Genomic DNA, 17,270 nt, shown 5'->3' with positions numbered 1-17,270 from the left:
AAGCAGAGGATGAGGCTCCAGGTTGAAGAGACTAAGTGACATATTCAAGATCACACGGCTAATCGATAGTAGAGCACATACGAAGTCCTAGGCATACTTGAACCTACAATGTGTGATTTTGTCTTGAACTACAGTCAAGTACCATTTTAGAAGAATATCCAGGAGAGGTGGAGATTCATAAAAATATTTAAGATACCATGAAGGCTTATTCTAAAACTCTTTGCAACATTATCTAAAATCATAAATGTTCAAATATGGCAGATACACAAGTGACTATAAAACGAATGAGCATTGTTTTGCTATTTCCATGAGTTAGCTGATCTGCTTATCAAAACTTGAGAGAGGTAAGTAATATCCCATCTTTCTTCTTCCACCCAATTAAAATTCCATAAATTGCATAAATCCCAAAATCTCATAAAAGCCAATATTTTGATTTGTAAAATTTGTAAAATAAAAGACAGTAATGGAATTACAATATCCTGAAATCTTTGGGAAAGATTAAGAGCTTCCCCAAATATCATCTACTACTTAAAAATCATTTTCTTGGCCAAAAGTATGGCTGTATGGCTATTATTGATGGATAGAATTTTGTATTTCTTTTACTAAAGAAGATTTTATTTTATATTCTTTACCAAAAGAAGTCCTCTATTGTTTGACCAGTTGAAAGACTGATTTTGTTATCCATTGTCTTGTAGGAAAATGGGATTGTAGACAGGATGGGGAGAATAGTTAAGAAAATTACAATTTATTTTTTATCTCTATGCATGTCTTCATTGCCTAAAGGATCTCATTAGCCTTTAAGTTTGCTAGGCAGTCACAAAACTTTGATATTTGATTGAACATTGGCTGATTCTCAACAAATGCCACAAAAGTATCACATAGTGTGGCAGATTCTGTGGACATTTTTCTTAGAACCTGGGAGAGGGGCACCTGGGTGGCTCAGTTGGTTAAGTGTCCGACTTCAGCTCAGGTCATGATCTCGTGGTCTGTGAGTTAGAGCCTCGCGTCAGGCTCTGTGCTGACAGCTCAGAGTCTGGAGCCTGTTTCAGATTCTGTGTCTCCCTCTCTCTCTGACCCTCCCCTGTTCATATTCTGTCTCTCTCTGTCTGACAAATAAATAAACATTAAAAAAAAAAAAAAGAACCTGGGAGAGCCCTTTGGAGGGCTATAGTTGCTGCTGATAATGACTCACACTTGAAACCTATTGGGCAGATGTCATCCAGAGACATCTGAGAGTCCCAAGGTCATTTCTTGACTGGCAGAAGTACCAAGTACTCACTGCCTTGCCTCCATATGGGAGATAGCAGCCTGGTAAAATCCTAGAGTCAGACTTAGGCTAGGTGTACCAGAAATCAATTCCTCGCTTACCTTCTTTGACTTTTTATCTTGCTTTCTTCCCTTCTGCTCTCTCCTGAGAGCACTCTCTTAAAAAATAACTTGCAGAATTCTGGTGTCAGAATCTGCTGTTAAAGAGCTAGACTTAAGACATGTGGCAATTTAACTATCAGAAATTATCTTCCTTGCCTATATTTCAAGAGTGTGTGCCTGGGTTCACTTTTGAACTACATAGATGGCTATATAGCCATGAAGATTGCTGGCTGTGTTACTTGATTGTATTTTGCCTTTCTCTATGCCCTTCTCCCATTGATGGAAGAATGCAAAGGTTATGTATTATCAACGTTAGAAAGAATTTCATAAGCTGTTGAATATGGGAAGAAAATGCTTATACTTTTGGTATTTTTGAGGAAATTACTAAGAGTATGACACATAACAAAGTCACAATCAGTGGTAATCACCTCCTTTCTTCCTGTATGCTTTTAGAAATAATTTTATAATTGCCCTTCTGTCTGTTCCAGATTTTATTGTGTCCCACGCATTTCTCCTGCTGGAAGCTTCTCTCTGTGTTTTATGTATTTATCAGTTTTACATGATTGGAAATATAACAGATTTGAAACAGAAGCTGATTTTTACCCCCATCTGATGTGGACACCATTAATTTATAACAAAGCTGTTTTGCTTTTACTGAGAAAAGAAAAAAAAAAAAAGCAAACAGCTGGCTTGATGGAAAATCTGCCCTAATCCCTGGAGAATAAGGAGTTCAGACGTGATATAAGCTGACAGAGGGTGAAAAAATAATCTTCAGACGGATGAGTTAGTGCAGCTAGAATAGGCAGGGAAGGGTGGCATACTGAAGAAGAGAACACAGGGGATCCTGGGGCCACACAGCTCACTGAGAAAAGGTGATATCAGGGAATGAAAAAATAATCAGCTTACCAGTGTTAACAGTAATGAAAGAGTTCTAAAAATATAGAAATGAAGTTTTGTATAAATCATATATAAAGGAGGTTCATCTGCTTAAAATCCTTTTACCATTATTGTTCTATCTCAGTTGATATTTTCCTAAACACCAGTAGAGGCCTCCAGACACTTCATTAAGTAAACAACCACATCATCCACACATGGGGAAAGGATGATAGCTATTGTGTCCTCTGACATGGAGAGGAATCAAATGGAATCTTTGATGAAGGTGATTTCAGTGAGAGTCAACAATGATTAGAAGAGGTGCTAAACTTCGTTGTATAACCTGCTCAAATGCCCCTTAAAAAAACATACGGTCTAGAATAGAAAGTCATGATACATGTAATTACTGTTATTTTAGATCACGTTTAACTAATTATCACAATGTGGGCGTTTCTCTGTCAACAATTTATCATGTCAGTATGACCATTCTCTCAAGCCACCTAACTTGCCCAGGATTTCTTGGAATCAAAACACTGTAGTTGGAGAGGATGGAAGCAAGGTAATTGGTGGCCCCCAACCTGAGTTATTGGTGAGTCCTATTTTTCTGTCTCAAGTTTTGAACTGAGCATATTTTTAAAGGAAAAGCTTGTGAAATAGTAGCCATGAAAACTTTACAGAAAATACAAGTAACTCACTACAGAGCGTACTAATGAGCAGTGTAAAGTTCCTCTTTTATTCTCAAGTGTATGTGCATTTGTATATGAGATTGCAAATAAGCAACAAGATCTACTTGCCCATTATTGATTAACCACATATCTCTCCCCCTCAGTTTTAATGAATAATCCCAGTTAGACATCACCTAGGTCCTGTAACACCCTAGGACGTCCGCTGCTTCAGAGGTAAAGCCATCAGATTCTGCATATCACTGGTAAACTCCCCTCAGCCCCAAACCCTTATTAACTGCTTTAAGAAGTTCCAGCAGCTTTGTTATATATTAGACACTTCTCCGACTGTACCTTTAGCTGACAGTATAAATACATTCATTTTGCTGTCACATTAATTGATTTTAGCTAATTAGGAGCATTTTTTTTTGGCCTTAATTTGATAAAGAAGTGTGAATGCATTTTTCCCCCACAGCAGGCTTGTTATTTGCTGGGGTATTAGGAGAGTGTTAATTAGGCACAGTTCTTCTGTCAGGTTGATGGTTCTAAACAGCATTCACCACACAGACTAAAATGGGCAGAGCAGAATCTGGGTTTTGGCCACCAGTGTGATTTGTCAGAGTAGGTTAGTTACCTCTGGAATGGAACTATGATGTAGGTGAGCCTGTGTATGCCAAGGAAGCACCAAATCTGTTCTTTCCTTTCACAAATATTCCTCATAGCTGAGCCTCCTTTTCCTCCATTTCAAAACCTCTCAGGAAGCCATCTCTCCTCAGTCACTGTCATTCTCTCCCAAACCCTCCAGCCATCAGTTTTGTGTTCATCCTGGCCCTTCTTCATTTTAAGTCAAAATCACAGGTTTTGAAAATTCACTGGCCCTGAAGTATTTGCAGAAGATCTGTTGAATGGTTTGGGCCCAAGGATTTCTTTGTTCGGTTTCTCCTGCTGAAGGCATAACTGGACTGACTGTCTGCTGTCCCCGAAGCAGTGAAGCAAAGGGAAACAGACAACAGAGCAGTTGAGACTCTTGCTAGGAGCTTGTTTGTAGATGGAGCCCATTCAAGGTCTTTTGTTTATTTGTGAGGCTTTTCTTAGGGAATGCATAAAAAAACGTGAAACAAGTAACTGTTTAGGGAAGGAGGAGAAGGGATGTTTGACAACTGCATTTTCAATTTTTTGAGAAATGCTCATTTATATAATGTGAATTTTCTGTGAAGATACAGTTGTTCTCTAAGGCATGTGCTTTGTATTTCCTTTGTTTTCCTTTGCAGCTCTATACTAATCCTTTACACATTTGTACCCCATCCTGCTTCTGACCAATCTATAAATAATAGGAACAAATAAAATCATCTCTGAGGGGGTACCTGGGTGGCTCAGTCGGTGAAGCGTCTGACTTTGGCTCAGGTCATGATCTCACAGTTCGTGGGTTTGAGCCCCGCATCAGGCTCTGTGCTGACAGCTCAGAGCCTGGAGCCTGCTTCAGATTCTGTGTCCCCCTCTCTCTCTGTCCCTCCCTGGCTCACACTCTGTCTCTCTGTCTCTGTCTCTCTCTCAAAAATAAATAAAGACTAAAAAAAAATTTAAAAAAGTCATCTCTGAACATCCTCCAGTTATTACATTCAAGCATTTTGATTCTGCAAATCAAACCTCAAATGTTAATCTCACTACCAGAATTTTCAAAAGCTTCACTGGAAATGTCTGCTCTTGTCTGCTGTTTATACCTGCCTTTGAGTCATAGAATATATGTGTGTGTAAAAGAGGATGGAAGGAGGAATCCCTGCACAGAATGCCTAGTTCTCTGACAGAAGTATTGATAGAGTGGAAAGAATATGATATTTGGAGATTCCATCCATCCATTAGTTATAAACTTGTTTACTTGGTCTTTGTGAGTCTTACTTGTCTTCTTTGTAAAATGCAAATAATAATGCCTATTCTAGCATAGTTATCAATATTAAATATGTATTTTTCTTTTGTCATCCTGGTGGTCATCCTGGTCCTTCTTAACTTTAAAACAAAAGTCACAATCTTTTAACAATGGTTAGCAAGTAAAAGGTGTTTGTTTATGTGATCGCTACCTGTAGTCCTCCATTAATATGAGCTCCCTGAAGATGGCGTATACGTCTCATTTCAACACTGTCGCCAGCTTCTGGCATGTGGCAGACATTCAATAAACATTTGTTGTATAGCTCAGTGAAGTGTCAGCTATTTGGGCACCTGATATTGATATGATTGTTATTTTTTGTAGTTAAAATTTACTAGCTAAAATTCAACATAAAAACAAAAGCAGTATTTATATTTGTATTTGAAAGTAAGTTTGAAAATGAATTATGTAGACTTTCAACTCAAGAACACAGGAAAAAAGCAAATCAAAGCCAAAGAAAGTAGAAAGAAGGAAATCCTAAAAATAAGATCAGAAATGAGTGAAATAAGAAATAAATATGAAATTGAGAAAATCAGCAAACCAAATGTGCTATTACTAATAAAATTCACAAATCTTTAATAAGAGAAAAGAGAGAAAATAAAACATTACCAATGTGATAGATTTAGAAAGTGGTTATTAACATGGATATTAAAAACGTTTAAAAAGCAATATTGAAAAAATGTTAGACATCTACATGTAGGTGAAATTTTAAAATTTTATGAAGCATAATTGACCAAAAGTGATAGTTTAATCATCTGTTTTTTGGGGAAATTGAAAATATTATTACAAACTTCCCACAAGACAACTTCAAGACCAAATGGCTTCCTCATGAATGCTTCTTAATATTTATAATGAGTGATCTTATAAAAACCATTCCAGATTATAGAAAAAGAGGAGCACCTCTTAACACATTTTATGAGGTCCATGTAACCTTGATACCAAAATCTGACCAAGACACTACCAACAAAGGAAAATTAATAACCAAATATTGATGTGAATAATCTTTAAAAATTTGCAAATATATTCTATAACAATATATAAATCCCCATGACTTATATATATAAACATCATTTTTAACAGGGCGAGTTAATAAGGAGATCAGTCAAAGTCACAATTATGTTTATAGCAGCACTATGTTTTAAAAGTCATATACTGGAAACAACCCAAATGTCCTTTAACAGAATAGGTATATAAATTGTGGTATGTTTAGAAAATAAAATACACTACAGCTATGAGAATAAATGAACTATAACTAAATGCAAACAAGTGAATATCACAAAGATAGTATTGAGCAAAAGAAGCCAGGCAAAGTATTATAAATCAGATGTTGGTTCGGCTTGGATGGCGGTGGTAGTGACTGGGAGGATGCAGGGATAAGGTTGGAAATTGTTTTTTCTTACATAGGTGAGTGTTACTTAGATGTGTTCAACAGTGAAAAATCATTAACATATTCAGTTATGATTAGTGCACCGAGATGAATGTTTATAGTACTTCCAAAAGAAGTTCAGATGCAGCACACACACACACACTCACACAAATGTAACAATGTAGCCTAATATTTGGCCTGCAAAGCTTAGTTAGCGTTTGTGTCCATGGTCTGTAGCTTCAGATTCCCACTGTGACCATTATAGTGTCTAACGAATAATATTTGCTATAAAATAAGGGGAAAAATTAAGTAAATGAAGTAAGAACTAAGTTGCTTCGTCTGGACAGCAGGTGCTCTTATAAATGTATAAATAGGTGTGTCCATAATATGCATATTGCTTTTTTTACTTATTTTTTTAAAAAATAATAAATAAAAATATATATTATCATTTTTTAATGTCCAAAGAGCATTTTATTACATAGATATATTAAAATCCATTTAAAAATCACCTTCCTCTGAATATTTTAGATGGTTTTCAAATTACTGCCATTCTAGCTAGTGCCTAAATAGGCTCCCTCTACAATGACTAGAGGGCTCTGCTTCTGGCAATCTGTCATATACATTCCATTTCATCATTGTTCACTGCCAGGTGCTCACAATTCACATGGCAGAGAGAACGGCCATCTCAGTACATCCAAGAATCTTAATCATCCCTGAATTCTTCTTTCCCAAAATGGGAAACTTATTTTAACATAATGTTCCTTGAGACACTCCTGTTTAGAGATCTCAGATGGTCTAGGTAAAGGAACAATTCAAAACTTACTACTTTAAACTCTGCTGTATTTGCTGAGAAGGCTGGGATGTTATAGAGCAAGTGTTCTGAAACTTTGCAGTAATTTACATTTTGCGCATTTTTAACCTGAAAGTGAAATGCTCATTTTGTGAACATATTTTAAATTCCTACTAATGCCTCAGCTTTTCAGCTTTTCTTATTCCAGTAGAACCAAATTCTGGTTAAAAGAAAATTAAAGAAAGAAAGAGAAATAGAAGAATAGCTCTGAAAACATACTGGTTCCTCACTTTTCTTGACACCATATTTCCATCTAAAAGAATGCACATTACACTTTCAAAGTGGTAAATAGATGTTCATAATTCATTAATTTGTAGTTCAAAAGTGAGGACAAATGTACTTCTGTGTCCCCATATATTTAAAGAAGAGTAAGAGAATGTGATTCTGACCTCATTGCAGTGAGATTATTCACAAAAGGAAAACAAAATGAACCTTCTTTGCATGACATACACCATCTACACTACTGAACACAACTGACTCTTTGCCATAGCTCTCTAGGACAGAGAGAATAAAGGAGATAAATTCATTGAGAGAGTTGCACAAAGCAGACCTGGCCAGACACTCAAATTCTGTAAAACTTGATTCGAGTCGAGTCAGGAGGGAAGTTTCCTTTTCGAAACACATAGTAGATGGCATCTCCTTCCTTTAAAATGTTTAGATAAGATAAGCGAGTTCATAGCAATATATAGTGTCACTTTCCCAGGAAAATATGTCTTGGAGAATGACTGATTCAGTTGTTTTTTGATAAATAAAACTTTAAGCCATCTTGCATCAATTCTTTTCCCTTCAATCTGTCACTTTACTCTGGTTTATAATGAACCCAATCTGTTTGGATGTGTAAGTAAAAGTTCATAAAAACAAAACTAGAAGAATAGGGAAATGTGCTATCATGTATTTTTAGTTTTTTATGCCTTTGAAAAAAGTTCTTATTGATTTTGTACTCTAATACTAAGGTAGCTTTGAGTAGCCGTCATTCAGGGGTAATTTGCTCTGAAATCCTTGTGAACTGACCTATTTGCTAAAGAGTGTTTTTTTTCCTCCCTTTAGAATTGTTGACCATATTAGGCTTTCCACAAGATAGAGATAGAGCTGCTTCGAAATCCATAGAAAGGTGACAACATAGTAGGATAAATGAACTAATTGTTCCTCAAATAAAATCTCTGAAAAGATTTAAATGAACATCTGTTTGAAGAATAGAGCTATTAAAGGGAATGTTCTGCACAAACAATATGTAACGCAAAATAGTTGTACAATAATGCTGTGAAATTGTTTAATTAACTCATAAAAGAGGGAATCTAGTAAAGGAAATGTATGCAGTGCACTCTGGAGATATTTGACAGTCTTTAAGAGCAGATGTGATTATGATTATAATTATATTAGTAAATTGGACCATAATTTCTCTTTCTGTTGTAAAATAAGATACAGTATATTATGAATCCTAAGTACAAAAAAACCCTTTAAACATAAGTAATTCGTGCAAATCCTGACTTTTGTTGAAGCTACGGTATTGCTATCATTACCTGTTTTTCCTTGAGGTGTACCTTTGTAAATACAACAGAGAAGAGTAAGTTTTCAACAGGTAACAGGTTGGATTTTTTTGCGTACTTTGTGGAAATTGGTTTCAATATTTTGCAGATATGACTTTCACCATAGATTTGGATCGTAAAACATATTTTTATCTCTAGGAAGTTCTAATTATTTATAAGATCATGGTGTGTAGTGAATATGGAGTAATTTTATTTTGTTATCAGAGAAACTCCATCAGAGACCCTATAGTACTGAACATGACAGCTACAATGTTTTGTGGGTTTTTGTTTTTTTTTTCAAATGTGCAAGGTCAACCAGTTTGTCTTGAAGTGGATTCGTTGACTACCATGATATATATTAAGTTTGTTTGATATTAGTATGCAAATTTATCATATCTGTGCCCTTCTATTATTTTTCAACCTTATTCATTTTGGAAATTGCATATTTTTATATTCATAACTTTAGTAAGTAATTATGGGAATGTTACATTTTCTGTGTATTGCCTTTATCACTCTTATTAACTAAAATTACTGCTAGAAGGAAATTAATCAGACAAATTAGTATTCTTATTCATGAAACGTAGATTATAGTAAACCCCAAGATTAAGACTAATGAAACAATTACTTATTTAATCATTATTAAAAATGGGAACATTGCTCAGATATCTCATAGTAACTGCAGCAAGCTTTGGAAGTAGACAAATGAATGTGTTTTTCTTGACTGCTCTTTCATGAAAGCAAGATTGTTATCACTTGCTTGGAGTTTTTCTTTCATATTTGATATTTTCCCTAGGGAAAAAAGTCTCTCTTACTAGAAAAAGATAAAATTTAATTTCTTCAGTAGAAGAAACTTAAGCTATTCTCGCTATGACTTTTCCAAATTTAAGATGTATGTGAAAGTGTTCTAAAGTCAAGGCCATAGACACTTATAGGCAGGCTATTTTTGCTACTTTATAATAATAGACACCATATTAGAAGCATAAATATTTACTTAAGGTATTTCCTAAAACAATTGAAAAAAATTAATTTAAGGTAAACATATATTAAAAAGCAAAAAGTATTATAGGAGTAATAGTAAAATTCCATAATTCTCTGCAAGTTATGTCAGTGGCTTCCTGTTGCCCATTGACAACCATATTTAATCATTCCTCTATTTAGGTCTTCTGGTGAATGCCTTAATATTATACTGCTTTTCTTATTTCTCAATTTAGACATTAGCAGAAAGTTAGTGATTTTTTGCTATGATAGTAAAGATTTTATTCACACTACTTCCCATATTTTTTTCCCTCTTTGTCTAAAAAAGTTCTGGATTAGTAACTTTATTGGGAACTTTTGCTAATCTAAATATTATATTAAAAATATATTTCTTTTTATATCAAATCCAGACATTCTTTGATTCCTGAAAATTTCAGCATTCTTAACACTTCCTTACTCTACTTTCTACTATACTTGGGTAGTTGGACAAAATAGTGGATGAAATTGGAATTTTAAATTTGAATTTTAGATAAACAACTGATTTTTTAGTGTAAGTATGTCCCAACTTTGTATAAATTCATTTGTCGGTAGATAAAGTAACATTTAATTAATTAGACATGAGAAAGATGAATATATTGGGGGATTCAAAAATAAGATAACCAATTTACCTGTATAACCCCCAAAATCTTAGGAGTTTGGGGTGCCAGATACTTCTATATTGGGTTTAGGAGATAAAGCTAAAATCAGAAAGATTGGTGGAAATTACGTTTAATCTAAGGAGTAGCTAGACTCCCAGATCACCTCCCTAAGTCATCATGGCCAGACTAACTCCCAAGTCAGAATAATTTCTCAGCAGAAGAAATGAAGTTTCCATTTCTGGCACAGTTGATCTAAAAACAGTTAATTTAGGGATAGCAAGCAAAACTAAGCATAGGGTGTGGCCCTGAATTCGATACAAGAAGATTGAATAAAAATCTATGTTCTGTAGTGGGAGTCTAACAGCAGCTTTTTCCCTTTTGACTCAGAACGCTGATGGCAGCACCACTAAGAAGTAGCCTAGAGAGTTCCTATCCTGTGCTCAAAAGACTGGCTCAAAACAGAAGGTTTACAAAACTATCACATGTCAAGTGAAAGGGCATGGTCCCTTCTTTATTGCTCATGGTAAGAGCTATCAATCCACAATTTTTTTTCCTCCCCCAAACAGAGTTATAGAACATCACTTGTCAATATAAATTGTTGGCCAGGGAAAAATCAAACATTAGAATTTCCTAATGCAGAAGGCAAAGACCAAAATGAACAAGTAGAAAAGGGGGACTCAGAGGAAACAAAGTTGATAAGGAAAGAGAATAAAACTTAAAAAGCAAAAAACCTTTCTGCACTACCTGGGGTGGGGTTCATATGACATTGTTTTGCATTCCCGTTGTAACTTAAAGGGAAACTTTCAGATGTTTTCACAATGTTCAGAGCCCCTGATGCCCTGAAAATGAAGCACAAGGATGTCCTCAAATTCCTTGCAGCAGGAACCCACTTAGGTGGCAATGACCTTGACTTCAAAATGGTATCGTACATCTAAAGGGAAAAAAAAAGTGATAATATCTACATCATAAATCTGAAGAGAACCTGGGAGAAGCTTCTGCTGGCAGCTTGTGCCATTGTTGCATTGAAAATCTGGCTGATGTCAGTGTCATTTCATCCAGGAATATTGGCCAGTGCGTTGTGCTGAAGTTTGCTTCTACTACTGGAGCCACTTCTATTGCTGGCCATTTCACTCCTGCAAACTTCACTAACCAAATCCAGGCAGCCTGCTGGGAGCCAAGACTCCTGGTGGTTACTGATCCCAGAGCTGACTACCAGCCTCTCACAGAGGCATCTTATGCTAACTGGCCTGCCATTGTTCTGTGTAACACAGACTCTCCTCTGCGCTATGTGTACCTTGCTATCCCTTGCAACAACAAGGGATCTCACTCAGTGGCTTTGATGTAGATGCTGGCCTGAGAAGTTCTGCATATGTGTGGCACCATTTCCCATGAACAACCATGGGATGTCATGCTTGGTCTCTACTTCTTCAGAGGTCCTGAGGAGATTGAAAAGGAAGAGCAGGCTGTTACTAAAAAGGCTGTGACCAAGGAGGAATTTCTGGGTGAATGGACCACTCCAGCTCCTGAGTTTACTGCTACTCAGTCTGAAGTTGCAGACTGGTCTGAAGGCATACAGGTGCCCTCTGTGCCTAGTCAGCAGTTCCCTTCCGAAGACTGAAGTGCTCAGCCTGCCACTGAAGACTGGTCTGCAGCTCCCACTGCTCAGGCCACTGAATGGGTATAGAACAACCACTGAGTGGTCTTAAGCTGCTCTTCAACAAAGGCAAATAAGGTGGAAATAAGGTTAACAAAAAATAAACAGTTTCTAAATGAGAAGAAGAAGAGGAAGAAGAAGGAGAAGAAGAAAGAAGGAGAAGAGGAAAAGTAAGGAGAAGAAGAAGAGGAAGAGGAAGAAGCTATAAGTAAAATTTTCAGTAAGATAAGACATTGCATTTGAAACAAGAACAAGATATTTTTCAAGGGAGCATCTCTTGAACAAGAAATAACTCTTTCAAAATACAAACAGGATAAGGATAAACCTTAAAATCAGTAAAATGTTTGGAATATGTACTTGAGGCAGTCTTCCCAGAGGTAACATCAAAAGACAAAAGTATGAAAACTTGGGAGAAAAGTTAGGAAAATAAAAGGTACAACTAATGAATAATATGAATCTGTTCCAAAAGGTAAAGCTAATGAATAATCTGAATTCCAAAAAAGAGAATAGAACAAAGTGTAAAAAATTACGAGGTAATAAATTTCCTAAATCTAATGGGCATGTTTTCAGATTGAAAGAGCTCACAAGGAACCTAGAAAAAAAAATCCACAAAAAAACCCAAAAAAACAAAAAACAAAAAAACCCACACTAACACTGGAGAAATGGGTCATGAAATTTCAGAACATCAGTGATGAAGAAAATTAAGGTCTGGGGCATCTGGGTGGCTCAGTTGGTTGAGTGCCTGACTCTTGATTTCGGCTCAGGTCATAGTCTTGCTGTTCATGGGTTCAAGCCCCATGTTGGGCTCTGCACTGACAGTGCAGAGCCTGCTTGGGATTCTCTCTCTCTCTCCCTCTCTCTGCCTCTCCCTCTTTCTACCTGCCCCTCTTCCTCTCTCTCTGCTCCCCCCCCAAATTAAATAAACTTAAAAAAAATAAAATAAAATCTCTTAAAAAAAGAAAGAAAAAGTAAAGAAAGGTCTGAAAAAGTGAGAGAGTAAAAGAAAGAAAGGAAGAAAACAGAGGAAAAAGAGGGAAGAGAAAATCATACCATTATAGTTCAAATATCAACCTCTTTTCAGCTTTTCAACAGAAACATCAAAACCTAGAAAACAGTAGAGTACTGAATTAGAATCCTAAGGAAAAATAATTTCCAACCTAGAATACTATACTCAGCTAAACTATCAATCAAATGTGAAGGCAGAAAGAAAATGAAAATATTTTCAGACATGCAATGTCTCAAAAACTTACTTCCCATGAAGCTTTTCTCAGGAAGTCACTAAAAAACGTGCTAGTAACAAAGGGGGGTAAACTAAGGAAGAGTAAAACATGGGATCTGAGTCACAGGGAATAAACAGAAGGATGATGAAGAGAATTTCAAGATAATGGTGAAGAAAAGTCAAGAAAACAGTTTCTCAGCAAGTCCAAATTGGAGAGGAGACAATCTCCCAGAAAAACCAAATGTTTACAATGAAGGGAACATAATTATAATATCTGGGTGAGCTCTAATGTAGTTATAATGATATATGTATTAAATATTAATTTGATAAAAATTATAACATAATTAGACTGAGAAGATGGCAATAAGTTAAGAGAGGGAAAGAGAAAAGTGGAGGCTTGTAGAAAGACTCAAATTCTCTTCTTGTATCATTGGAATGCATTAGATAATACAAAAAATGGAAAAGTCAAGACATAGATATGTAATATTTTGTTTATAAGTAAGAAGTGAGTAGCAGAAAAAACAAAAAGAGATGAAAATGATTACTTGTGATGATCAGGACTTTGGCATAGGGAAAAATGCAGCAAAAAAAACAGCTTTTTTTTTTCTTTTGTTACCTATAAAGGTATTTGTCTTTAAATTATGTGTATGTATTACTTTAATAAATGAATATAATATATAATAAATGAACAAATAACAATGTAGTGAATAAACAGATAAGAGTGTTAATATTCATTTTCTTACAGACAGGAAGAAAAGAAAGAATGAAATAAAGCCAAATGAATACAGTAAAAGAAAGCATCAGATTACCTGCAAGTATGGGAACATGGACATTTGACAGCTTAGTGGAAAGGTGATAATATTTTTCTGGAACACGTCACATAGTGCAATTTGTAAACTAATGAGAAACAGAAAGTAAACTGAATGTGTCAGCGTTCCTTTTTTAGTGCTCACAGTACTAAGGCCTTTGTGGAGAATACTAATAGTCTTGTGTATTGGATTCTTGTTGGAAGTGGAAAGGCAGAGACACCACCAGGATACCTCTCTGCTTGTAGGAGCCATAGACACAGATACTCAGACTTGCTGCATTGTATCCTTCTCTAACATGGTTTTTAAAAGCCTAGAAAATAGGTCACCACTGAAATGAAATCTTCATCAATGCCTTTTGCAAACTAACACAATTCTTCAGGACTCTACAATTTGGAGTGATCATGAAGCATCACAAAAAGACTTGGCTTTGTTTGCTGAAGTCTTGAGATAAATGAAAATAATCAGAAGGAAGAGGGGAAAAAAGCTGTGTATATATGTATACATACATGTATATGTATATATATATACATATATACACACACACACACATATATACATATATATGTTTTTATTTATTTATTTTTATTTATTTATTTTGAGAGAGAGAGAGAGCATCCACAGGAGGGGCAGAGAGAGAGAGAGAGAGAGAGAGAGAGAGAGAGAGAGAGAACTCCAAGCAGGCTGCTCACTATCAGCACAGAGTCCTACACGGGGCTTGATCTCACAAATAACAATATCATGACCCGAGACGAAATCAAGTTGGACACTTAACGGATTGAGCCACCCAGGTGCCCAAAACCTATATATTTTTTTTATGTCTGTTATGGGATAGGCCTTAAGACACTTCCATGTACCTTATATCATACAATCTTCCCCAAGGCAATGGGAATTAAATATAGTACTGATACACATATGGCAAAGAAAAGTAACTCTTAGATTCCCAGGAGATATCACAGCTTTATTAAGCAGGTGCTGGGGTGCCTGGGTGGCTCAGTCAGTTAAGCGGCCGACTTCAGCTCAGGTCATGATCTCACGGTCTGTGAGTTCGAGCCCCGCATCGGGCTCTGTGCTGACAGCTCAGAGCCTGGAGCCTGTTTCAGATTCTGTGTCTCCCTCTCTCTGTGACCCTCCCCCGTTCATGCTCTGTCTCTCTCTGTCTCAAAAATAAATAAACGTTAAAAAAAAATTAAAAAAAAAAAGCAGGTGCTGAGCTCAGTAGAATTCAATATTTCATAGGGTTAGTAAGATACTACTAGCAATGTAAAGTTAAGCTACACTAATAAAATTATGGAATCCAGATCAAGGAAGATACTGGTTTCACTTTACTTTGTCAGGGTCATACCACATTTGGAGTGTTATGGGGTTTAACACAAACCCCAACTTGTTAAGTTGGGACACAAGCTGAATAAAGAAACAATGACTGTGAGGAGAATCAAAACCAAATTGTGAGGATAAATCAGCATTCACATGTTATATATGTTATGTTCAGATGAGAAACATTTAGAAGAACCAAGGAGTTAATCCTGGAAGAAGGAAGACTTATTGGAGCACATTATGACTACCTTTTAAGTATTCTTGTTTAGAAGGAATATATTTTATTCTGAATTGCTTCTAAGACTGGATAGACACACAGAAGTTATAGGAAGAGCCTGATGGAGTAATTTCTAATAAATGGTGAGTGAGAGACAAATTACAAATTCTCACAAATTACTTACTGACCCTTTGTTGGAAATGTTTAAGTAACAATCAGATGATCATCAGTTAAACACTTTGAGAGAGGATCCCCACACTGGAATAGAGATTGTGCCAATTGCGATGTAAAATCAGATCTAGGTCTAATATTCTAGGTACTTAGATATGTCAGTTTTAATATTCGGTCTCCAAATACTGATTGTTCAATAAATAAACATTGGCCATATCCTGTATGTCAGAAAACAAAATGGACATTGTCTTACCTACTGCAATGTTAAATCCAGCAGAAGGGCTAATAATTAAGCAGATAATTATAGAAATAATTAATTTTAATTGTAATGAACATTATGAAGAAGTAAAGAATATTATGGCAATATATAACGCACACTCTAATTTAGTTAGGAGGGACAGGGAAGATTTCATTAAGGAAGTGATGTTTAAGCAGAGACCCAAAGTTTAAGTTAGACTACTTAGGAAACGACTCCAGATTCAGGGTTGAGGTTCATTAAAGTGTCATGGATTAGGAAACTATATATACTGAAACAAAAGATTCTAACTTAACACTCAACCAATCTTACAAATGTCCTTTAGCATCTCCCTTGTTTATTGGTGTGTGATTGATATTGTCTGAAGGTTGCTTTTCTGCTTTATGGGAAGTCCTCTGCTCAGAACCTAGTTGTTTTGCTTTGCCTTCATACTTTGGGAACTTTTAGTTTGATTGATTTTGTTGTTGTTGTTGACTCTGACTAACACTAGGACCTATTACTCTATATTTGTAGGAACTCAGATAAGTCAGATTCTGGATTATATGCCACAGAGGCAAGTGGGTTTGCATTCCTGCCCTTGATTTTAGAGCTAAAAATACTGTGGTTTAAATGCCACCTGCAAAACAAAGAAGTGAGTGAAAAATGGCTCTAGGAATAAATGAACTCATCCTTCTCTGGAGTGTATTTCAGAAACCTACAGAGTAAAATCTTTCATCTAAATTAAAGATGGACCCTCACAAAACTTCAAAGAGTTTGATGGTATGAAAGGAGTAGCCAGGGCCTATGAAGTGCTGGTGAATAATTACAATCTGAGATTTATTGGTGACTACTCTTGTGTCCTTAAAAGGTTGGCTGACCAGATAAAACCAGGCATTGGCTAGAGGGAGGACTCTTGAGCCTCTCTATCTTTTGAAGTTTCTAAGGAGTCTTCCAAGGGGAAAATCAGCATTCACATGCTATATAGGAAGATCTTTACATAGACCTAATGGATTCAACTGCCTCAGGATTCTTCATTTGACAATGTCCGATTCAGTGGCTGAGAAATGTCATTATGCTTTAGATCTTAGGGTTATCCATCATGCCTGCTAAGAGTTGAATGGAACATTCTTATGTTTGTGAGATATGTTATTGAATCTACAGTGTTGGTTAATTTTAGATCAGTTCAACAAAAAAATCATTTTACAATGGCATTTGACACAGACCTTATCAGGGATTGTGTAATCAAAGAGTGTCACCTATAACATGAATATGTGGAAATTCTTGAGTGAGTTTTCATAGCTTTGAGCAGTTCTCATAGTGTGACTCAAGGTAAGACACTCAGGTAGTGGCTTTTATTTAATAACTAGGATGGTGAGGTTTCTAAATGCTATGAGCATAGAGTAATCACCAGGTCCTTTCAATAATAGAGCTTACAAATGTGGTCTTCAAGTTATATAACTAAGTATCAAATT

At 35.8% G+C, this 17,270-nt stretch overlaps 1 long non-coding RNA gene and 1 pseudogene across 1 annotated transcript in view; both read left to right on the top strand.

The window, feature by feature from the left end:
• LOC131503705 (uncharacterized) overlaps positions 1-17,270 on the top strand; it is a 148,356-nt gene that overhangs the window by 114,560 nt on the left and 16,526 nt on the right. The window lies entirely within an intron of this gene.
• On the top strand, positions 10,998-11,885 carry LOC131503704 (small ribosomal subunit protein uS2B-like; annotated as a pseudogene).

The sequence above is a fragment of the Neofelis nebulosa genome, chromosome 2, assembly GCF_028018385.1.
Source record: "Neofelis nebulosa isolate mNeoNeb1 chromosome 2, mNeoNeb1.pri, whole genome shotgun sequence".
NCBI lineage: Eukaryota > Metazoa > Chordata > Mammalia > Carnivora > Felidae > Neofelis > Neofelis nebulosa.
This window is presented reverse-complemented; position numbering and strand designations above follow the sequence as displayed.